This window comes from Neopsephotus bourkii, unplaced genomic scaffold (assembly GCF_033783945.1).
Source record: "Neopsephotus bourkii isolate Nb327-2 ecotype Australia unplaced genomic scaffold, CSIRO-AGI_Nbou_v1 NB_911, whole genome shotgun sequence".
Taxonomy (NCBI): domain Eukaryota; kingdom Metazoa; phylum Chordata; class Aves; order Psittaciformes; family Psittacidae; genus Neopsephotus; species Neopsephotus bourkii.
Genome location: NW_026901405.1, coordinates 1264745 through 1289540, shown reverse-complemented (window position 1 = coordinate 1289540; position 24796 = coordinate 1264745). Strand labels below are relative to the sequence as shown.

Sequence of the window (24796 nt, the reverse complement as noted above, 5' to 3'; positions counted from 1 at the left end):
TGCCAGGGAGGAGGGGAAGCCAGGAGGAAGCAGAGACAGGACACCTGACCCAAATTAGCCAAAGAGGTATTCTATAGCACAGCACCTCATGCCCAGGATGTAGAACTGGGGGCAGTTACCCTGAAGGGTGAGATCACTGCTGGGGTTGGGGTGGGTACCAGTCGGCGGGTGGTGAGCAGCTGTATTCTCTCCCCTTGTTATTTCCCTTATCATTATTATTACTGGTGGTAGCAGCAGTGATTTGTGTTATACCTTAGTTACTGGACTGCTCTTATGTCAACCCGTGGGACTTACATTCTTTCAATTCTCCTCCCCATCCCTCCGGGAGCTGAGGGAGGAAGTGGGGGAAAGTGAGTGAATGGACTGCATGGCTGAGTCGCTCACCAGGCTTAAACCATGACAAAGGTGTACCACGGCTTTCAAGATACCCAAACATCTGTGTTTTATCCCTCTCAGAAGTATTTGTGCCAACTACATTGATGGCAACTCATGGCCCAGAAGTAAACTGAATCAGACTGACCTCAGGAAAGGGTGCAGGGGCTTGGGGAAGATGGTGATACACCTTCAGTGTAGGATGGGAAGGAGAATACTATTACATTAAGGAAATAATAATCATTTCTGTAACCAGAAAGGAAATGGAAGATGGCAAAAACCTATTTTCACATGACAGAGAGAAAAGCATTCTCTAATCTCTACTAACCGTCTTTGTTCTTGTAGTAATAAACTGACCAGAGGTATCACTTGTAATTTGCTTATCAACCCTATACTTCTCATGAGTGAGGGGGAAAATCCCTATTATTAAAAAGAACCCCAGGCTTTGCCTTCAGGTTTTGGTCTGAAGCCAGTACCTGCAACAGAGAACTTTCAACAGAAGGCAGCAAGGACTTCTCAGGAAAAGCTACAGGATCAGGCCACATGATCCCAGTAAAAACTGGCCTTTTCCCCCTCCTCCCAATCTCGTTATTCCCAAAAGATACAAAATAAATAAAGATTGTTGGGATTTCTATAAGAAGATTTAGCAGGTTTTTCATATTTGTTTAGACTGTAAGATATAATTTGAATTTGGGGCTTGCCTCTCTCACTCACTAAGAAGAAGAATGAGTTATTTGTTCTCTGAATAAGTATTTGTTATTAGTGGATCAGACATGGATAAGGTATATTATTACAACCATATTTGTTAGGTATGATTTACATTGTTTGCTGCATATCATCTTAGGCTGTCTTTAATTTTGTTATACTTTAGGGGGTTTTTGTTTGGTTTTATGCATTTAGTCACAGTTGGTTGTATTCTGAACTTTGAAAAAAATTAATACAAAGGAAATTAAAAAAAGAAAAAGAAAATATTTTCAAAATGATGTGGAAATCAAATCTATCCCTCAGTAATTTGATTTGTAGGAAATGGAGAGCAAAGCATTACAAAGCATTACAAACAGAATGCCTTGAAGTGCATCATAATTACTTACATGTGCAAATACATTGTCTAGGTTTAGGCATTCAGTTAATAATAGTCATAATAATTCTATGCCCTTACACAGAGTCTTTCATCCAAGCTTCTCCAGGTTTGAGTAAGCAATCACTAACTAATGCTTGGGTACCTGTGAGTATTCTGCTGCTCATAAGGATGAAGAAATAGGGGCAAAAGCTCTAGAAGGTCAAAGACAGATTATGGTTTGGTGTTCAAGGTAGGAGAGAACTGCAGAGGATGGTTTTCTGACAACAGGTGGAACAGAGGTGCAGAAGTTTGTAACTAAGCCTATATTTCTACAACTTCATGCCTCTATAAGAAGTGCAACAAATGTGCACCTTATAGGTCTTCTGTTCCACAAAGCTTAAAGGCTACAAATTGACATAAATCAGTTCCATGGCTAATCTTGGTGCTAATCACAGTGCAACTGTGGTCTTTACAGAAGTATATCCGTATTTTGCAGCAAAACACAAAGACTGACAAATTTGCCTTGTTTGGAACTCCTAACCAGTGTGAACGGCTCTCATCTGAGGCTCCACAAATGACTTCCAGACCACACACCCTTTGTGGAAATCTAGGCTGAATGTAGAAGGAATCTAGAAAAAGGTACCCTATGAAATTCAGTTGTTAGGGAAAACACCAAACACCAATTTCATGCTCGTAGATTACTCTCACATTGATCTCTTAAGTACCTGAAACCCGTAACAAAACTCTTGAGCATGCCATATTACCCAAAAGCTTTTCCACAATTCCTTGCAAGGAAGAAACTCTTTGACGGTTTACTTCCATCCCACTTTCTAATTGCACACCTGCATTGCTTTCTCTCCCAAGCCAAGAGAGAAACCCTTGGCTTCTGTATCCCAGGTCCTTTGCTCCTTACCAAGCAGAACTCCATCCATACTCACTCGAATATATGTTTTCATGCTTCACTAGATGACCAAAACCCAAGACCTACAAATTATTTTTGCTGTTTCATTTAGCCATGCAATAATAGTAATGCTTTGATCTACTACCTGCTGAAATAGCAATAACGGCTGCACTGCAGTTACTGACCCACGCAGGTATACAACTCCCTGTTTGAAGAATTTGACATTAACACATCCCATTTTTGTTTAGCCTACATTTCTGTGCTCCATGTAGCTGCAACAGAAAGCATTTCTCTGTACATTTCCATTACCTGTTGTGCTCTACACTAATAAAAACACTGGATATTATTTGTCTGGCTGACTGGCAAATCCAAGCATCAAAACATCATTCCGGTGTCACATACTTCAGCGCTCTAATCTTTCAGAACTTGTAAAGCTATCTCTTACGGCGCTTTGCGGGCTGTGAGATCACCCTGACAAACTGTGATAATGTTGGCAATCTCAGAATGGGTGTTCATTTGCAATCTTACTACAGAGGAATTGCTATGTTTCCAAATTTGAGGGCTTGACATAATCTGTCTCCACAAAGCTATCATGGTCTGTCATAAGGGTGTCTGTGACCCAGGGATTTTATGGGGTTAATATCTATCCCCAGTGCAACTTCATTATAAGCAGTGGAATTACCTAGAGTATGACTTTATGTATTTGCTTTCTTTTTTTTTTTTTGTATTTTAAATACCCTTTATTTGTACTATGATTTTTCTGAAGTGCAAACAGCACTGAGTTATAACATCTAAGTCAGGTACGAGAGATTGCTCCTCCAAATCATGACCAGTTTCCTTACAGTTTATGCCAAGCCCTCTGCTCCCCTCATCACACTTAGTGACTGAGAAACAATGCAAATGTCAGGTCAAGCTACAAAGCTATTGCCATCATCTCTTCCTTTCCGTATGCTCCTAGTACTGGCAGTCTCTGGGCTGCAGTCCACAGGATATCCACAATTATGGCCCAGATTGAGGGAGGGGTAGAAAAACGATGGTACTCTGCCAAGTATGCCAGAACCTAAACTTGATCCATTTTAACACTGAAACTGGGACAGCACCGTGTTCTCTAGAATCCATGTAAAGGAAGGAAAATAACTTACCATTTCAAAAGAGGAAAAAAGAGTTAGTACAGACCTAACATAAATAACTATTTTACTTTTGTTCCGACCCTTATCTTTTAACTAAAGAAATATGATGTCTTGATACAGAAGGAGATTTTTTAAATGCCATAAGACTGTTAAGCACCTCAAGAAAAAGTGAGACAGAGAGAGTCAGGCTTCATCATATTTATGGGGCCAGTAAACTGCTAGTGAAGTCATTTGATTTTGAAATTACTTAGGAGTCATTTAGAAAAGCCGGGAACACAGGATGGAAATAGAAAACTAAAAAAAGTGCATCCAGTGTTTCCAAATAAGTTCCCTGCACAACACCCTTCCCCTCCTATCATCCCTCAGGCAAATTCACCAGCTTGGCAGTTCCTCCCCGTTAAAAGATCCTCCCCAAATCCTGCTCAGGGTGTGGGTGAACCGCTGGGACCTGGCCACGGCTGTTGGGTCAAAAGCAGCACACAAGCGCTCCATGTCAGTGCTGGAGCACAAGCTTAACTTTAAGCACCGGCTTGAATATTTGCTGAACTAATGATGGGATGTTTTTGCTATGTATGATTTTACAAAAGAAGCTCCCTTTCCTTGGATTATTCCATCTAATCAAAACAAAAGTTGTTAAAGACGTACTGTACCAGTTTATCCCCACGTAAGATATTTTCTGCATTTCATTCTCTATGGAAAGGGAAACTTCGTGTCACTATCCAACCTCAGGAATAAGCCACCTAGCTGCAATGCTACAGGAAAGTTTTTATATCCAAATAAATTCCGAACTTGTATTTTGGTCCCAAATTACAGCAAACTTGTTGTAGCAAAATGCCTGCTGCTTTTACCAGCAGCAGAAATTACCCCTTGTGTCTCTAATCTTTCAGAAAAGCACATGCAGCCTTGGAAACCCACGGTAAATGCTTTAATGTGTGCATTATCTTCCTGAAGTCAGTAGGTTGTGTGGATATGAAAAAAAAAAAAAGGCTTCATGAAAAGCACAAAGATCCATGGGCTTCAAAAGGTTAAACAGCTTCACTAACACAAACACTGCAGAGGGGACCGTGCTTAACACAGCAATGAAAACTGCATCTGCTTCTCCCCTCTAAAACTCCCCTCTTGAGGGCAAATGTTTGTATTTTAAAGTAAGCTGAGAACTGATGAGTAGACTTGTATAGCAGTTATTATCTGACTCTTTTCTACATAAATCTGGTTTTAAAGAAGAAAAATTCAAAGGCAAGAACCTTAACTCTCAGCTAGTGCCACTGCAGAAGCTCTTTGCTAACCACAGCTGAATTATAATAACGTGGGGGTTTCATATTTTTTAGTATTTTGAATACTGGCAGTAAGACATCATGCACCTCAAATTTTCTGAAAAATAAAGAAAATAAATGATCACTCATCGTTCTCTATTTATAGAGGAAAAGAATACAGAAACACATTAAATTTACCATAAGCAAGGGATTTCACACCATGACAGCAACTTTTAATCTCATTCATTTGTCATATAAATTATGTCCCTGGGGATATCCCATAAAATTAATTAGGTCAGAGAGAGAAGGAAAATAATTTTAAAACTTCTCAAAACTCCAGCAAACAATAGGTTTTAAACACAGCATTATCAATAATCTCATGGTAAGGTCCTTCCTCCTCAGTCATCAGATTAAGAACTACCTTGGCCCCTCCATGATAAAGGCAATCATATAGGTTCAAGTACACAACACTTCTGAAACTGACAATTTTGCAAGCAGCTCTGTCTTTCATAACAACAAACTCCCTGGAAAAAATCTGAAATACAATTTAGCAAGGCTTTCATTGTGTCAATGTGGCTTTTAAGCACAAAGCTACAATTGCAAAATCTGGGCATGATATAATTCATCGCACAACACACAAAAGCAAAGGGGAGGAGGGCAGAAGAAAATAATAAGGATTTTAGACAAATTTTAGTACTGGCCAAACTCGTCCTCAAATCAAAACTCTGAAGCTTTGCCTGTTCACCAGCTTTTCTAGAGTTTAGGCAAAAAGGAATTTTCCCGTATACTTTTCCTGTACCACTCTGGCTTCATTTCATGCAAGAAACAAGACATGGGGTTTTTCACTCTTCTCAACACAGCTCACCGAATTGGAAGTGTTGATACACATGTACAAAATCCAACATATTTTCTGATCCTATTCAGAGCACAGATCAAATTTTGCTTTTCCTGATGCCTGTGCCACCTTCCAGTGTACACTTGAGTACTAAGGGCAGAATAGGAAGACAACGAAATGCAGGGGAGTAACTGAGCTGATGGTGCTTGATCATTAACGACATTAACAGACTGCACTAATGGATAACTCCGCAATACAAATTTCATCTGGATCATGTGAGGGCATGAGATCACATTTCTGCCAGCCCTTGCATGAGTTAATGTTAGCAGTGGGGAACAAAAGATATCAGATAAGGCATGGAGCTTGCTGGTAAAAGTCAACACATAAAAATATATTTTAAAAACTGCATGAGAAGAATGAATTTATAATGGATCCGTGCTTTGCATTTTGAGGTGACAGAGTTCTCGATCTGGTAGAAAGTTCCCAAAGCTCAATTTACTACATTGTCAAAATATAGCCTGAGGGGACAATCTGACTTACAGCATCTTTATGACTGGTGATGAAAGAACCTCGCTTGGCTTTTAGATACCAAGTTTGGCTCAAGATAGAGCAGTAGAGAACAGAACATCTTTTATTTTATGCTGGGAGTTCAGTGTTCCTCTTCAGCACAGAATTAGGTTTTACTGTATAGAATTCTCACACACAGCTCGCTGATGGGTAAGAATTCACACCTTCAGATTTTGGGGATATACTTCACACCCTTCATTGTTACTGCTACTAAAGATACAGATTACAGTGTCCTCATGTCATTGTAGCATCTGTAACAGAAATCTTTAGAAAATTCAGGAAAAAAAAAAAGTCTTTTACCAGGCCACAGCATGTCTTAGCCTTGGAAAGGCTTGGGAGTGCAGTAACCACATTAATTGGACACTCTATAGACAGACAAGCATAGCTCAGTTACGGTGCAGCTTTTAGTGTTCCTTATCATGTTGTTTCAAAATACATTTCATGTTTCATCCTGTAATATATACATCTGAAAGCATTGCACAACAGTGGACAATCCTACAGAACCACAGGAAATAACTATTTCACAAACATGAAGCAGTCTGCACAAATATAAATAGTGCGGCCCAAATCTGTTCTAAATTATGCAAATCCGTGGAAGTCAACTTGCACCACTAACAGAACAGAAAAGAGCATGTAAAAATGTAAAATATGTCTTCACTGTACAGCTATCCACGGGCCTAAGCATGCCAGCCTGCCATCATGTAGTTTCGCAGCATGGCTTTACAAGAAGCAAGAAAAATAAGAGTATCTGGGATTTCTAGTTCTCTCATGCACTGGAGGACACATGTCCAAGAACATATGGACTTAAATGTGTCAGCATCCTACATCACTCTTATTTCAAGAATGTTATTAATTTTTGTGGGTGGAGTCCAAAATCTTAATGTCATATTAGCACACAGTGGCTGTTTCTGTAATGCACATGTCACAGGAAGCATATGTGTAGCAGTCCAACGATTGCATTTTAACTTGATTTCAAGTGATTTTCTGAATTATAATACTCTCAAAAGACAAAGTACTGATGCTACTAGCAGGGCATTTCACAACTTTTGTCTTCAGTTTCATCCACCAACCTCAGTTCTGACCTCCAGGATTTTACACTACTGAAGATCTGGATTCTCCACACACAGCTGTTTCAACAAATCACATTTTGCCCTATAAAGCATAGGGTGTGACTTCAGGATTGGTATTTTCAATGCTGAACCGAATTATATGAGTGATGTATGCTACTCCAGGCAAAAAGCAAGACTAAGGTCAGAAAATTCTTTGCCACGCTAATTTACCTAAATTTCAATCCAAATCTTCTCAAATGAATCAGCCTCTTTACCAAACTCGCAGGTACAGACAGATACTGTGGGTATCACTCACGCAACCACTCCAGCTGGATACAGGGAGAAACGTATTGCCAAGGGCTTCTCGGCTGCAAACCAACAGGTGGTTTGGCACTGAGATTTGTACCTGTTTGTGGTTTTCATCTTTGGTTTCAAGACAGAAAATGAGACGATACCTTTCAATGCTGCATCTCAAGCAGGCTGTACGGAGAGCAAGGTTTCATTCCAACCGAATCTCTCTCTCTCTTGCAAAGTTGAGGAAAACTGCCAACCACTGCTGCTTTTGCCATCAACACGCAATGTAGATGTTAGGAAAAAGCAAAGTAAAGGGAGAGAAGAAAAAGAAAAGGAAAAATGTAAGTTTTACATAAACAACAATGTGTACATAATGACTACATCTGAGGGCAACAAAATAAAAAGTACTGGCTTTAGCATAAGGAAACAAACAAAACCTTGGAACAGCTTGCTCTAAGAGGTATTTATTTTTTTTTTTAGTTCACTGGATACAGAGAATTTTTGTTTAAATTTAGTTCCAAGAGATACAATACTTTTGAAACATATGATAAACTTAAAAGGACAACTCTAAAGAATCAAACCTATCATAGCATTAAAATGAACTACACCATTACTCAGAGAGCAGACTAAGCCCCTTCAGCACCCTGCAAAGCAGCAGAAGCGCTTAGAACATATGTTTCTTTCCTGCAAATAGCCCAGGGTGCAAGAGGTGGGTTTTGTTTTTTTGTTTTTAAAGCCTTGTGCATGGGCCTAACTCTGCCTTTGTTGAAGGTAGTGTTAACACACATTGAATGCAGTGGGAACCAAATGTGGATAACTGCATACTTTGAAAAATCACACCCAATATGTTCAGCTGATGCCATCATTCTCTGAGGACAACTGTAGGCTATGGAATGCTACAAGTAATACAGAGCAATAGTCTAAAGTAAGCTTTTCAGAATTAAGGAAACATATTTTGCTACTTTTTCAAAGATAATTGGGAATGTGCACCTTCAAAATAGTAGTCAAGGGTAGGTAAAGGCTGTCTAGAGATCCTTACTTACAGAAATTTCAATGTCTTCATAAAATCAGTGTTTTTCAAAGCACTCAACAAGCCTTAAGACAACAGCCACTGAAACTACGCCTTTTGGATTAAAGTAAGAAAATGAAAGTCAGTGCCTGTCTACAGATGCAGACATAACGAGAATCATAGAATCATCAAATAGTTAGGGTTGGAAAGGACCTTAAGATCATCCAGCTCCAACACCCTGCCATAGGCAGGGATGCCTCATGCTAGACCATGTCATCAAGGCTCTGTCCAATCTGGCCTTGAACACTGCCAGGGATGGAGCATTTACCATTTATTTGGGCAACCTGTTCCAGTGCCTCACCACCCTCACAGTAAAGAACGTCTTCCTTATGTCTAACCTGAACTTCCCCTGTTAAGAAAGATGTCAATACATCTGCTAGTAATCAAAATGGGTCCACATTCACCAGTGCACAGAAAGTGGAGTTCTAACGATCATCAAGAAACTTTGTTTTGCCCCAGTAACTGTAAAACTATTTCAGGAGGTTGTATGTATTAATTTACCTATAGAAGACAAGATTAGGTTGTATTAAATCATCTATACTAATAAAGACTGATCTGAAGAGAAAATGGAACTACTTTACCATGAAGATATAATCACCTGGGGGGAAAGTGGTCCCAAAATGTTCTAATCCTGAGTTGGATCAAAAAAAAACCAACCCAGGCAAATGGATCTTTTTTCCTTATGAGAAGGCATTTCCACAAAAGTTCATCCTTCAGATATCTCTCAGATAAAAAGTTCAATTCTCAGGTAACTCAGAAATTTTCCATCAACAAGCTAGGAAAAGGAGAAAAAGAAGAAAAACAAAAAAAGAGCCTTCCAGAACCTGCAGTTGGGAAATACATGGTTTTACTTTTCTTGGGTAAAACAGTTATTCCCAAGGAATTTTTTTATTTTTTTTTTTTTTTAAGAAAAACAGTTTCCACTGGAAAATCATTCCAATGGAAAATAACTGGCCATGGCTACAAAGGATAGGACCACTGGCTTCAGCAAGGGGAAGGTGAACGTCAAGGTCAGTGGACTGGGTCTGCCACTGTCCTCTTGCACAATCATGGGCAAAATGCTTCTTGTTCTCAGTGATGCTATTTCTCCTCCAGCCTTTCTGCTTCCATAGACTATCCACTCTTCAGAGCAGGAACCGTCTCTCACAGTACGTTGCATCCAGCCTACCTTAACACATGTTAAATAACTTTCATCACTGCAGTAACAACAGTGTTTTTCCCTCCTACAGCAGCTAGTTCCCAATACAGAGATGAAGAGAAAAGCACAACCTATGGCTGCAACACACTGCTAATCAAACACTATTGTATACCATGGGGATGTGGGGAAAGACGCCTTTTCATCTCAGAACCAGTCAGAGTTTATACACACAAAATTAGACACCTCTACAGTCCAGTCTTGTGATCTGTGTTCCAAGCTGCCAGAAATAAGGCAGGAAAGAAGGGCGGGAGGGGGCATCTCCTGTGTTCGTAATGAAAGAAGAGAGATGACTGGACTGAGAGCTGAAGAGGTTACAAGGCAACAGCAGTGCCGTGAGTTGTTTGGGCTTAAAGCCAGATGTCTTGTATTTCCTTTGATTGTTTCTAAATAATTAATGGTATTAATTTAATCATGTGACCCACCCAACACCCCCGTTTTAGAATTTGGCTCCATGTACTAACACTAAATATAAAGGAGAAAGATAGGACTGTCTATAGCATACTGAATATTGATGCTGTGTGTTTGGACTGCAACAACAGCTGATATTCATATCCATAAGACTATATATCTACGGCGCTTGCAGTGTTTGCACAAAGTAGATCAAGTAGTAGCCTTCATGCTCCATCCATAAACCAGCTCAACTATGGCATATGGACACTGCGTGTTTGAAGTAGCAAAATAGAGGGTACAGCTCTCTCTCCACCCACACTTAAGATGAACCTGCCACTACTATTACACGTAACGTTTTCTGGCAAGCTCCCAGTTTTCAGTCATGCTGGTTTGCTTGAAAGAAATACTCAGAGGAGACTCTGCTTGTCTTGCTGTTTGAACAAACAAAATAATCACGCATCTTGAGCTAATGGTCCAAAGCCTAATGAAGATCATAGAAAAGAGAGTACCCGTGATGTGAGCACTCCCTTCTGACTTACCCACATAAGCCACTGCTATTGGCAAAAGGAAATGCATTATGAGGATACTCAGCAACCCTGAGCTCTGGTCTAGACATACCTCTGCTTGGTACAGTAGCAGTCAACCCACAAAGGAAACAGCAACCATCGAAGGTAAAAATTTCACTTCTGCAGGATTTCTTATGCCAGGGCATTGGCAGCAACAGCAGGAGGACCTGTGCTCCTGTGCTCTTGCTGGGGCTGCAAGTTTCACGGGCTCCACATCATCTGATGGGAATATTCTGACCATTAGGGCTGAGTTCTAGGACTGTCAAAATGTAACAGAAGAAATCCTGAAGAAATGCAGACTAATGAAGGCAGCATATGTACTCAGTAAAGATGTTTCTCCATCCTCCTACATGCTACAGCATACTCTCAGCTGCCCTAGTCAAGAATCCAGTCCCACCCATCTTATCTACCTTTTTCCTACCATATTTCCTTCCACCTATACTGAATCCCATGGCACCTACCATCAGGTAGTATAAAACAGGGTAGCTGTGAGGTAATGGAAGAGAGAAAGAAATCTGACAGCTTGAAGCAAGCTCTCACTTTGTCCAGCAATGCCCCAGACCTCTGCAGGTAAAGACAAAGTGACACCAGGCCTTTCACAGATGTCAAAAGACATTTCTAAACCATGCACAAAGCCAACCTCATCAAAGAGTACCTGTGGGGAGTCAAGACAGCTTGGTAAAGTCTCATTTCTATATTTTAACCATGGTTCCCTACTTGGTTGTCATTCTGCAGCTAGACTATCAGATCAAGACTGGCAAAAGCGCTTTCTACAGTTTATTCTTCAGCCAAAGAAGTGAACACTGAAAAGCTCTTCACTAGAAAGCCTATCCCTAATCCTCAAGGACTTAGCAGGCAAGGCTTAGCGATCCTAAGGCAAAGGATCAAAGGCATCTTTCATCACCACTAACTCACCAAGCCAGTTGGGTTCATAGAGCTCTGGGTTTCAGAACTCAGGCTATGGGGCTCTTCTGCAAGAAATGAGCAGAATGAATACCACACTGACCCTGCTGGGAAGAACACTTCTCACCCTGTCCTGTAAGTGCTTCTCTAACAAGGTTATATAAGGTTGAATAACAGCATGGGTTTATTTCTCAGGGATGTATGTAAATGGAAAAAATACTTAGTATCAGTTAAAACAAGAAGAGGAAGAGTAACATACACTCCAAGTGACTTCCTTCAGTTCCTATCAGCTACCTATAAAGAGCAGCAACACCTACACAAGTAAGAGGCACACCAGAACACCTGATGCCAGAGTAGCCCCCCTTGAAAGCTGTTCACAGTGCCAGTAAATGGGCATTGTGGTTTTGAACTGGAATAAAAAGAAACTGCTTCAAGACAGGAACGATCACAAAGAAACTGTTAAACTGTCTGTGAGGTAAAACACTGGAAACAGACAATTAAACAGCCAAACAGCATTTGAGTTGAATCACTTTACGAAAAGCCTATGTACATATATGCTGGTTCTCAGGATTTTGGGGAGGGGTTGCGGTAGTAGAGTGAGAAGACGGCATTTTCCTGTGGCAACAAGGATCTCTGAAAGTGTCTACATGTCAAGACTTTGCTGAGAATGTGTCTTTGTTCCTTCTCCTGCTTTATTTCCCTTTAATGATAGCTTTGCAGTGAATTCCATTTGTGAGTTCTCAAATAAATGCAAATTTTATCTTGTAAGCAATACCCTCCAAAATAGTACCACAACTGAAAATAAAAATGTTGAGAGCTAAAAGGCACTGGGTCTTCCCCAGTGCCCCCAGGTCCCCAGTGAACTGGACTGCTTGCTATTATTACATATGGAGCACCAGGCAGGGCACTTGCTATTATAAATATGTACTGTACTGAAATTCATAGCATAAGTTGCCAGGGCCCAACATTCTAATTAGAATTACAATTGTGCAATTTACTGATTTACTTGGCTAGCTTACCAAACTGAGAACACAGAAAGGAAAAGAACCAAGCCCAAAACAAGAACTACCTAGGTGTTTACCAGAATGGGCTAGCTTTTTGTTTGTGTTCAATACATTTCAATTAAAATTGACTTAGTTTCAAAACAAAAACAGAAACCTTGTTTTAGAAATATCAAAACAAAACCTTTCGGATTTCCAAAACACTTCTTTCAATTTGTTCTCAGTTTATTTTTTTGCATAGTCTTGGCTAACTCGTATCTGAGGCAAGCAGTTTTCAGCAAATAAAACATTTAACAGTTGTACTCAGATCTAAAGCTAAGGGCTGAACTGTGAGTCAACCGACCCACGGAGGCAGGGGATCCACATTCTTTCCTTGGTTCAGCCTCCGTCTTTGTGTCCAAGGTGAGTTATTTCATTTCTTTATGGTCGTCTCTCTGTCCACGCTTTGTCTCTGCCGCCTCTGAGCTCGTCAGTGTTAGATGCAGCTCCTGCAGTGTGTCTGTACTGTGCCTAACGCAATAGATTGCTCATCTCAACTGGGGCCTATATGATTTACTATAATATAAATAACTGCTCAACTGCAGTCAAATCTCTTTTTAATGCCAATACTTTCACTTGCGTATATTTAGCTGCCCATCATGGGAACGTCAGCTTCTATTTTAATTAATTACTTATTAATAGAGGTAAAATATGAACGGACGACAAGTCTAGATTCTTCCTGCTTCATCAATTTCAACGCTCAAAGAAAGCATCTCGTTTACAGCTACCAGGGACCAAGGGGGAAATGCACTGAATTAAAACCGAAACCCAGGATCGCCTCGGCACTGTTGTAGCCCCATTATTTGGGGACAAATCCTCTCATCCCTCCAGGGAAGGCAAGGTAGCTGGATTGAAAGAGCTGTTTAATGGAAAGCCTCACAGGCAATCTGCAGATCCTCTGTGCAGGGCTTTAGGCACACAGTTGTCACTAGTACGAACGGGAAATACAAGTTCAGTGTCTGCACAGGGGTGGAAACCGCCTGTGAGGATGAAGGGAGGAGGTCTGCCCGCCTCTGTTTCGGAGACCCCTTGCATCTTGCACCTTGCTTAATCAAAAGACAACTTTAGAGCTCATTAGAAAACAAACAACATGGAAACAGAAATTAGTGCAACACTGCAAAGTCTTCAACTTCAATGCACAGCGCTCGGGGGTGGGAAGGTTTCTCAGAGCACACACGGCTGTCACTGACAATAAAGTCAGTCACGTTTTTAAAACACTGGGGACAGAGTTGCAAATGTGCCCCATTATGTCTTGAGATGTACTCCCTGGGTAAAAAGAGGTGCGTGGGTTACGTGTGTTATTTTGCTGAGACTGTAAAAGGCAGCACAAAGTACAGACTGAGAAAGAGCAACCGTCGAGTACGTGGGGTGATTATTCCTACTGTATGAGCCGGATCCTGGGTGCCCCAGGTAACCTGGAATCCTATCCAACGCTATTTTCCTCCATCCTTCGGGCTGCTCCTCAGCTCCAGGAGACACCCACACCATTTCCCAGCCCCTCACCCCAGCCTCCATCAAGGGCACTGCCAGAGGTGCACAGACCATGCTGGATGCTGCCAATACCGCTCTGTCCAAGGGCGGCATTTGCAGTTGGCCATTCCCTTTCACACGTGAGTGCCCCCACGCCATGCTAGAGGAGCATTTATTATAATTAAAAGCAAATCCTCCTCCCTGTTGATTGTACTTATTGGCCATTGCTGCCATCTAGCCAGATGCACCTCCAATATTCACAGAAGCCTTGAGCTTGTTTGTTTTCCCTTTGCCACTTGGCCTGAAGCAGGGATAAATGCACCCCTTGTTACTCACTGCCTCTGTGGAGACATTTGTAAACTTTCACAGGGTTTTTCTTTCTTTTTTTTTCCCCAACAGGTGACAAAATACTGCGTAACTGCAGGTGCTCTGGGGACACAAACAGGAAAATGGAGATCAGATGCAGCTGTACTTGGAGTAAGGGAAAATCAAGATAAGCGTAGCAGATAAGAGAGGGCTAAAAGGAGCAAAAAGCAGTGACTGAGCAGGGGTTGTTAGCTATTCTTGTTGCTGACTTGCTCTTGCAAGGTAGCTCGAGCAGAATGATTTTGTCTATTTTGTTATCACGCCAAACTTTTGCAGGTGTGACCACGGTAAGGTTGGAAATTATTGGGGAAAACAAAAAACGTTTCTGGGCATTGCTGGAAAATGATTGAGAAGTTGTTGACTCAGGCTAGCACCGAAGGATGTGCTGGAGGTCACAGCTGAGGGGTACTGGCCGGCGCTACTGGACTTGTGACGTACGAATGATAAGGAAGTGGTTTCAGAGAGCTTCCGTGTTCAGATTTATTCTTACAAAGAATTTGTTCCCAAAATTCAGTCAGGAAAATGTTCCTAATGGAGGGCTCACTCTGCATCCATCCCTTCATCTCCTTTTGGTACACACAGCATGAAATAGGATGAAAAAAGAATATTCTAAAGAGACTTAGAAATGAAAACATTCAGATGGAGTTTCATGGCCTCCTTTCTGCCCACAGTTCAGCTCTAAAAAGCCAATCTAAACTTCCAGACACTGTGGCCATTCACTTCTCTAGACAACCTGTTTTCAGAGCCATAGATCCAGCAACATCATAAGCAAAAGGTGAAGCACAACGAGTAGAAGTAAATAAACATGACTGCATGATAAAAGACACTGATTGCTCCCTGGCCATAACCTTTCAGCCAAATAAAAGGGAGACACACAGAACAATAAATGTCTGTGAATTCAAATTTCTTTTACTGTACTTCCTATTCCACCAGGGTAAAGAAGAAAAAGTTGTCTTTTGCTTCTCTGATTTTTTTTTTCCACTTAAAAAATAGGTTTCACGGGTAATCTAGAGTAATATTCATATGGGAATCCAATTTATGCAGTGGGATAGGATTAAAAAAGGAACAGAAGGTCTGGATTCTGAACCTGCTCTAACAGTTTTGATTTGAATAGAGCCCAAGTCTTGAAATGGCTTGTTTTCCACTTCTGGTTTGGAGCTGGTTGAAATACTGCCACAGTAGCACTTCCTGTAAATTTTTTGTCCAAGATTCTCATTATTTGGAACTAAACTCTAAAGATTTTGGCACTGTGAAATCCAAACAAAACTCTGTCCCTGACTCAACTGGCCCAGAAGTCAACCCAAGCTTAATCTGGTTCTGGGTCCAAATCCAGCTTCAGTCCATTTCCATTGTTATATAGATTATGCCATAATACCACCTCTAGCCTCAGGATTTATGAAGCCGCCTCGCAGGATGCATATTTGTGTGTAAATACATAAATCACATCAGATAAACAAAGAAGACATGCCAGAAAACAGGAGAGGAGGGAAGAGGAGAGATACCTACCAAGCGGTTTGTCTCTAAAGTGTTGCCAGTTGTGAAAGGACTTGACGTGCTAATATCCGCTCATTCAGACTCTTACAGACATGCTAAGAGCGTGACGGCTGGCAGGCAGTGCATTTAAGTGCTGTTACTGAGGCCCCCAAATATTGACAGAGTGCCAGACTCTGAGAAACTATTGATGTATGCAGCCGGCCGCTGCTCCAGACACCTCTCAGACAGAGTCTTTAAATGTCACAGATTAATGAATTTTCATGAAACGGAGAATGAGAGAAAGAATTAAAAAAAAATAAATAAAAAAATATATCCCACGGCACCAACATGAAAGCATCTTTTATCCCTACACAAAATTCTGCCCTTGAGCCTCAAGATTCCAAATAGATTATAACCGATCTTAAATCAGCAGGAGATACAGTGTGGAGGAGGTTAGACCCTCTAGATCATGCAGAGCATCCTCAAACAAAGCCAACACATGAGAGATTCATTTATACAAAAACCAACGAGCATCAAGGACCACTCAGATCCAGTTTCATTTAACCAAACCCAGGAGTTACAAAGCTTAAGGGGTGGACTTGGTTAAATGGTTTTTAATCTAAGGTACAAATGAGGCCAAACTACAAAGTTCTGCTGTTGACTCTGAACGACCCTAACTTTAGAGCTATTCAGATAGACAACTGTACTTGGACCCTCTCTTAGTATTTCATGTTGTGCTTGATCTTATCCAAGAATTGCCAAAGTTACAACATTTTTATGCCATCAGATAAACCAAGTATGCTGATTATTTCTCTTTTTTTCATTTATATCAGTGAACTCAAATATGTATGCAAGAACTTCAAATATCATTAAAATGTAATAATGCAAAATGCATTTGGAGTGCAAATGACAAATCTATGCATAAGACATCATTTAAAGAGGAAGTCAGGTCATGATGTAGATGATGCATGCAGAGGTAAAAATGGGCCATTATACCCAACTGTGTTAAAAATACAGCTCCGGTGAGCCCTCCTGCACACAGCCACTTGGAAGTGGGGCTCCATCAGCCATTTGCTCCCCTATTCCCAGAGGCACAGGCGCTGATTCCCACAAGTCTCAACTGCCTTCACCTCCTGCAGGGCTGGAACACCTCTCCTATGAAGACTGGCTGAGAGACTTCAGGTTGTTCAGCCTGGAAAAGACAAGGCTCCAGGGAGACCTGAAAGCAGCTTCTGGTGCCTAAAAAGGGCCTACAAGAAGACAAGAGAAAGACTTTTTACATGGGCCTATAGTGACAAGACAGGAAGGAATAGCTACCCATCCTTGCCACCACCCAAAGCATGTCTTTCTTACCACCACACATCCCTTGACCACCAGAACTGCGGCAGGGTGTGCAATTACCCGTAGCTCTACAAATGATCTGAATGAAGTAGCAAGTAGCCATCCTCTGCTGACAGCCAGACAGAAGAGAGAGCACACATCCATGTAAAAGTGGATGACACAAATGACTGATTAAGTACATGAGAAGGCAAAATGTCAAAGCCTTTCTATTCTGAGAACAATCTCTATACAAACAGAGGAAAAAAAAATCAATATAGATTTTCACACAGGGAACTATTTTACACATCATTGCAAACTTACTCTAAAACACTCTACTTTTTCCTTAGGACTTTTAAATACCCTAACGTTACTGGCCCTTCTGGCTTGCTATTTCTCCTCACACCCCTTTTCTCCTTTCTCCTTTCTTCCCCTCTCTCTCTTTTTAAAAAGCAGTAAATGAGGAGCTGTCACAAAACACTAACCCAGAGCACCATTCAGTCCAGTAGCACATCTTCAGCAAAGGTTGTACTGAAAAAAGATGTAAAACCCCTTCTACGAAAACCTTCTCCTATACCTCAGTAGAGATTGGCTTCAGTCTAAAGCCTAAGGCAGAGCACTGGGTGGGATGATCCCTGATACACACAAAGAAGCCCATGTGCCCAAGCTATGAAATTGCTCCTCACGAGCACTGATTACCTGGACTCCCTGCAATACCAACATGATGACGTACCTTTGGGTCCCTTCATGTCCTGAGTACATGCTAGGACATGGCAGGCTTGTCTCAGCGCCTACCTGACATGTATCCCCAGGAGTGTGGTGTGTATCCTAGGCAATGCAAACACTGTCTCCTCCACGACCACCTCACATGGCAGCCACCACTAACAAAACTTTCTTGGGAGATGTGTCTCTTTTCTTTAGGAATAGAAAAAGGAAGCTAAAACTTGCAAAGCACAGCAACACTTCATGTGAGCATGTTAGGAAAGGAGCAAGCTGGGCAATTTTCTAACACTACAAGGGTAGGACACTTCTTTTCCAATGAGCCTTTGGCATTTTCACTAAATGAAATGACTGAGAAGACACAACAAAGTCTTATGACCCATCTGAAGTTACACAATAGCCTTCTCTCTGTCTCCTTTTGTAAGTACTAGAATAACTAAGTCTTGTCCCTGTTCTCTTTGCATGCCAATGTTACAACAGCCATCCCGGTTCCATAAATTCTGCACCATCTCCAAGACTGGGATAACAGAGGTGGGCAAAAATTTGGAATAACTGGAAGTACTGATATTACATGAAATTTAGCACAGAACAGAACAGAATGGGACACACAAAATAGCAATTGCAAGGGAATGAACAGGAATAAAGGTGTTACAGAATTAAAGTTAGGTCTGAAATGGACCTTGTTAGCTCTCCCTCATGTTGGTGAGGGCAGTATCAAAGGCCATCTCCTTTGTCTCATCTAGTCTCTTTGACTGTTACCATATACCTTCCATCAGTTAATTCATTTTTTGTACTCATGTCGGATTATTGTTGCCTACCTTCCATATTTTTCTTTCCTCAACGTTTATGGGTGTGCATACATCAGAGATCACAACCGGGTTGCACAACCCCCTGCTTGTTAAACATCCCACCTCTTCTGCTGACTTACTGCACTCTTAATCAAAAGGGCAGGAGGAAGCTGCCAGGATTCATTCTTCCCCCTCTCTCCTTCTCTCTCCCTCTCTTTTTTTCAAATGGCACAAATGTCAAACTTTCTAAAAGGATGTTTGGCATAGATGAGTTCAGTCGTGTAACGTACAAAGTCGGTATGATCAAAAGGTTGCAGGGCTGCCCACTGCTAAAGAAGAGGGGAAAAAAAAAAGGAAACAGGGATCTCTTCTGAAGTGTTAAAGAATGTGCGAGCCAACTGTTGCCACTGGAAACACCATGTCTATTAGCAGCAGCAGTGGGTCTGAAGCACGAAAACCTAGGTTTGGATTCCAGCTTCTCCAAAATGCAGGGCTGTTCTGATCGAATTTTCCACCCATGAAGAAACAGGGACAGACATAGCTATGGAACTGAAGACTTTTATTCTTTGTGCTTTGCATCTTTATATGGAAAGTGAGTGTATCTACGTGGAAATAATAGCAGTTGTTTTTGTAGTTGAAGTTGCTGAAACCAATCAGACAGAACACAGATTCACACATCAAAAATATGCGATCTCTCTGGTGGTTTTATACTGTTACCTCTCACAAGAATAAGTATTTTCATTCTTATTCTACCCAATGACAAAAAGGACAAATTATTCCTCCCTTCTGCATTATGATTTCACATGGCAACTGGTCTGCAACTGTAGGGCGCATCACGATTGCTAAACTGCACATTCACATCTTCCACTACATTTCTGATGCAATGCTTCTGGTTTTATTCAGCCATCTGATTTGCTCCACTTTGCTGAGTCCGTGTGAAGATGTGCACGTCTTCTTACCCAACATCAAAGAACACCCCGGCTATTCCACTGGCTCCTGCAAAATGCCTGCACTCACAGTGGCCTGAAAACTGGTGGTCAAAATACTCATCATGAAGAGTCTTTCCATGAGCTGAGACAGAGTTTCCCTTCCAGAAGATAACCCCAAAAATGTAGGTGGAAAAGCTCATCATCAATATCCATTTAATAGAAAAATCTTAATTATAGATAGCTTTCAGTCCCAGAACAGTAGACGGGAACTTGAGATTAATTCCCCCTATGACAAAGTATGTGAACAATAACCAGAATTTGTAATCAATACCCAGAGGAAAGAGCATCCAAATTGTAACAGGGATTTGGGATTCATTCCCAGAGGGCGTAATATATGATTTGGAACAGGTAGACTGGGATTAATTTTTGATTATGAAATATTTGAACAGCAATTTTCAACTTTTAATGAACAGAGGATGTGGACACCACAATTAATATCATTTTTAAGTCTTTCTATATTTCAAGACACAGATGACAGATCACAAACAGCTGTTCGGGTCATACACAAGCTAATGTGGGAGTGCCACCTAAAGGAAAGTGCACTAGCATGGGACTCTGGAGGGAGGCAGGCAAAGACCAGAGTTGCACTTTTCCCATTTCTAATAAAACTTGCTTATTGCGAATTCCACATTAGAAGTAATTATTCTGTGTTTGCTGACTTTACATGGATAATTGTAAGTCAGAAAACATTGATATGGGAGCACGGCTTTTCTCTTACACAGGGAAAAAAATATAAAGGTGTTCAAAGGAGAAATAATTCTCACTCTGAAGGAAAATTTCAAAATAGGAGTGCTCAAGACAAAATATATGGAACCTCCCCATGTCCTGGGGGAGGAATACAACCCAAATTTCCAAAGTTCCTTAGAATGTAATAAACAGCTAATTATTTGCCTAGAATAAAGATAACAAGTGAGCTGTGAATCTTACCCTTTTCAGTTATTTCTACAAAAATAATTTACTTTGTTTTCCTCACAGGCCAATGAGTAATTTTAATGATTATGAGCTGCATCTGTAGCCATGTAAGACGAGGCAAATTTCCTCTATCTGCATATTTTGCCATTTATGAGTTAAATGTAACAAATTGATGTTTCAGGATGCAGACTGCTCATCACGGGGGTCAGAAAACCTGGCCCCCATGTCCAGCATTTGGTATTGCTCAGTTGGGTGGATGCCATACCCAGAGAAGGAATGTCTTGTCCTGAAACAGCTGATGGTTGTTGCTTCAGAAGCAAGACTAAAGATGAGATGAAAAAAAGCCTGCTTCAGCTCAACAAATTCTTTGTTCCTATTTTATCTTTTTGACCTTGTAAAATACCTTAAAAGATGCTCTGAATTCCTGAAATTGAAGATTTACCTCTTCCATTTTATACCTGCTGCGTAAAACTTCTGGGTCTTCCACTGAAAAGAGAGAAGCCCGCTGGGGTTCCCTATAGGGCCACCCGTCTCCCCTAAGCCCTCAGACCCACATCTACCAAGGAATCATTTCCTAAGCTTCCAAAATTATATATAAGTATGCTGTCTTTGCCAGACCCTATTAATCATAAACTTCTTCTCATTTCATTTCAGTATTAAACTCATCTTGTTCAAATCTCTAATTTTCCACACTGACAGAGGAGTTCTCTATACATCATTCAGCTCTATTTCCTAGATACGTTCAGAATTACAAAATCCATTCAAGCCCATCTGATCTCTTCTCACTAAACCTTCTGCCTTCCCTGACTGACAGAGAAGAATTAGCCTTCCTCCTGTCAAGTATATGTCTTTTCCCCACAAAAGTAAGCGAAAACACATCCAAATACAGCCAATGACTCAGCTTGCCCTTGTACTTGTATCTTTGCTCCACAGAGCAGTCAATTTTATGGAGCAGCAAGTCCCATTGATATAATATCAGACAGATTACTAATATTTGTGAAGTAAAAACAGCTGTAGCATTCCCTACACGGCAGGGTACCACACACTGAAAGCAGCAATATGGATGAAGTGGTACCATTGGCACCCCTCATTCTAGTGGAGGCATGAAGTCTCACAATGAAGTCACGCTATGGAGCGACACTGCTGAGCCTAATACATCACAGGTCATTTTAAGTCATTAAAAAGTAAAAATTGCCAACCACAATTATCCTCAATGATCGTATCTAATATTAAACCCAGATGTAGATCTCAGGGTTGGAAAGAAAGAGCACTTCAGATATTCTCTGTTCTTTTCCTGCTGCAGCAATGTCATCCATCTCATTTCTAACCCAACACCACAGCTTCTCTCCAGTTTTACAAAGACAGCACTATGCCAGCAAAACAAATGATGGTACTGCTGCAGCAAACAGGAAACAGGATCAAAAGAGCACTCAAGCCCCTCTTTGTGTTTTGTTTCTTTTTGGTGAACCAGACATTCAGCAGAAATGAAGTTATCTTCCCTAGAAGATAGGTGCCATGAGAAGTTTGGTGCTTCATAGCGGGAACAGCCCCTTTTCTCACCAAAGCCCAGCTATCATTGCTCTAAGAGGCTCTGGCTCCCAAGCAGCACACTTCATCCCTACAATGTGACTTGGGGACCTGCAGAGCCCTCCACTCCCACATTCACATGCAGGCTTCTCTAGCTCTTCTGGCAAGTTCATCAAAGCAGCTTTGGCAGGGGACGTGGAGTCAGACAGACTCCATCAGGACATGGTGTTATATTAGTCATCTCACCAGTTTCTGCCTCAGTATCCCCAAGTGTGAATTAGTTTTTGGCACCTACAAGTTAAGAGGTCGGTAGCTTCAGAAGCACTGTCTGGTAGACAGACAGATCAATATTTCATTTTAAAAAACACTCCCTATTCTACTATAGTTTAGCTGATTTGAAAGAAAACAGACTCTGTTGCAGTATTTTTTGACTGAAAACCTCTAGAAGAAATCGTTGCAGACTTTTATAACCAGAATCTGGAAGGGTGTCCCATTGTAATATTTTCAAAGAGAAGTTGTGCAGGCAGTATGTATGTGCATATGGTGTTTATGAATTGTTTTTTAACTTTAGATATTTTATTCATTTTTCCACATGGTACAAGTAGAACACACATCTTTGTTGGACAGACACCAATACAGTATCATAGCTTTAGATTTCAAGCACTCAAGACTCGGTGGGACAAAAGGCTACCCTATCTTTATGCCAGGACATCACGTCCTGAAATTAGGATGCATGCCATCAGGCAGTCAATATCTCACTGAAGATACTCAGCCCTCGATACATTCAGTTATGCTAAATGAAGGAAACTGTAACCACTTCCAGTTATTCCATACAGAGATAAGGACCATGAGAACTCTGTGTCTTGGCATACAACATCCTATTTTGATTTCACTGTGTTGTGGGATCTGCTGTTATCCACAGTTTGTGGACTTCATTTTTTTTCTCACTTGCAGTATGCACACAGCCAGCACAGTAACTTTAGTCATAACAAGGTTCAGAAGTCCATAAAGCAGATGGAAGTGGGTAAGGAATGGCACAAAAAGACCTGGCTAGAGCTTTTTAGGACAGAAGCAGAAGGAGAAGAGATGCTACTGATTCCTGCATCCCTAGCCCTCACAGCCAGCAACAGAGTTCAAAAATCACTTCTCCCATTTATACTCTGTGTGTGTGTGTGTGTGTGTGTGTGTGTGTGTAAGCTGCTCTCACAGATTCATGGAGAATACTGAAAGCATATTCTCTAGGATAACTGCCGATCCAGACTCAGTGTAGTTTGTTGCTCAAAGCAGATGAAATGCAAGTGAATAGCTTACCTTCAGAGCAGAAAAGTCTGCCCTGCTACTGCAGACTGCCATATCTAATAGCTATATAAACCTCGTTTATTTAATTTCAAAGCTGCTGTTTCATTTAAGACGTACCACGGTCTCAGGAATCACAGAACAGTGGCATTTAAGAAGGAGAGGCAGTGATTTAACTGATTTTCCAGGACAAGCCGAGGTCCAAGAGCAAAATAAAGTTTCCTTCAAAAAGAATGGAAATAGTAATAATATAACTGAGTGCTTTTTCTAACTTACATGGTGAACCGCCATCCTGTTAAATGAAATGTAAGAAGGGACAAAATGGTTCAGGGAAAATAAATAAACATTAATTCCATTCCCACTGGTAATTTAACACCTATCTCCCACCCCAAGGTCTCAGAATCAGTGAGAATAAGAAACACTTCTTTCTCACCATCTAGAACAAAATAAGGATACAGGAAACAAAGATTAGCATTTACAGGAACTTGAGATGCTTTGGTTTTCAGATAGCCAAATTAAAATGCCTACACTAGGTATCTATGGCACAGAAAATGAATGATTCTTGTCCATTGTCCTACTGAAAGTCTCTTCCTGTGCCTTAAATTTGAGGTTTCTTGACAAGCTCTAATGAATGGTTAACCTCGCTTTCCTGATAAAAAGCAAATGCTCCCTGACTTCACTCCTTTCTTGAAACAAGCCCATATGGATGAAATGTGTGAACTTCTGTCAATGCGGCTGCTGCTCTGCGCATTATTAAACGTTAATACAAAAAAAGGGGGATTTTTCTTTTCCTGCTCAGGTGCATCAGGTCTTACCACAGGGATGTTCAACTGTTCTCCCATGCATGGATGTGGGGCAGCGCCGAGCCCTCTCCCTGCTCCTGTCCCTTGTCCTGCACTGCCAACAGCGCTATGGGGCAGTCCTGGGGCTGCAGGGAGTGATTTAGCGAGCCTTGGTATAAATAGGAGACGTGCTGGAGCCTTATAGCTCGCAGGTGGCACAGTGCATTCATCTTCACATTTGCCAGGGTGGATATCTACAGCTTATGAGTGGGAAAGGTCAGGTATGTCAGCTATGATGGCAACAAACAGCCTCACTAGGGAGCACGGGCACACTCACCTTTTGCTGCTCTCAGCCAGAGCCCTTAAAGCGCTATCTCCACTCATGGTCCCACATGGCCTTAGGGCTCCTGCTCCTTTCCCTGCCTGTCAGGAAGGCACACCGATGGTGAGGGTGGTGGATAATGCTGGTATTTTGGAATGACTCTCTTCCATAGCCACTGAAGAGACTTATTATTTATAGGCATAGGGA

The 24796-nt window shown here is 41.2% G+C and overlaps 1 protein-coding gene across 12 annotated transcripts in view; it reads right to left on the bottom strand.

The window, feature by feature from the left end:
* The window catches only part of ZBTB20 (zinc finger and BTB domain containing 20), a 481633-nt gene that overhangs the window by 157850 nt on the left and 298987 nt on the right, over positions 1-24796 (bottom strand). For 11 of the 12 annotated variants that reach the window (XM_061357688.1, XM_061357684.1, XM_061357683.1 and 8 more), the window contains one exon: positions 7623-7723. The gene's annotated coding sequence lies outside the window, so the exon portion shown is untranslated. Of the gene's footprint in view, positions 1-7622; positions 7727-24796 lie in introns of all 12 variants that reach the window. The other variant, XM_061357685.1, reaches the window with a different exon arrangement.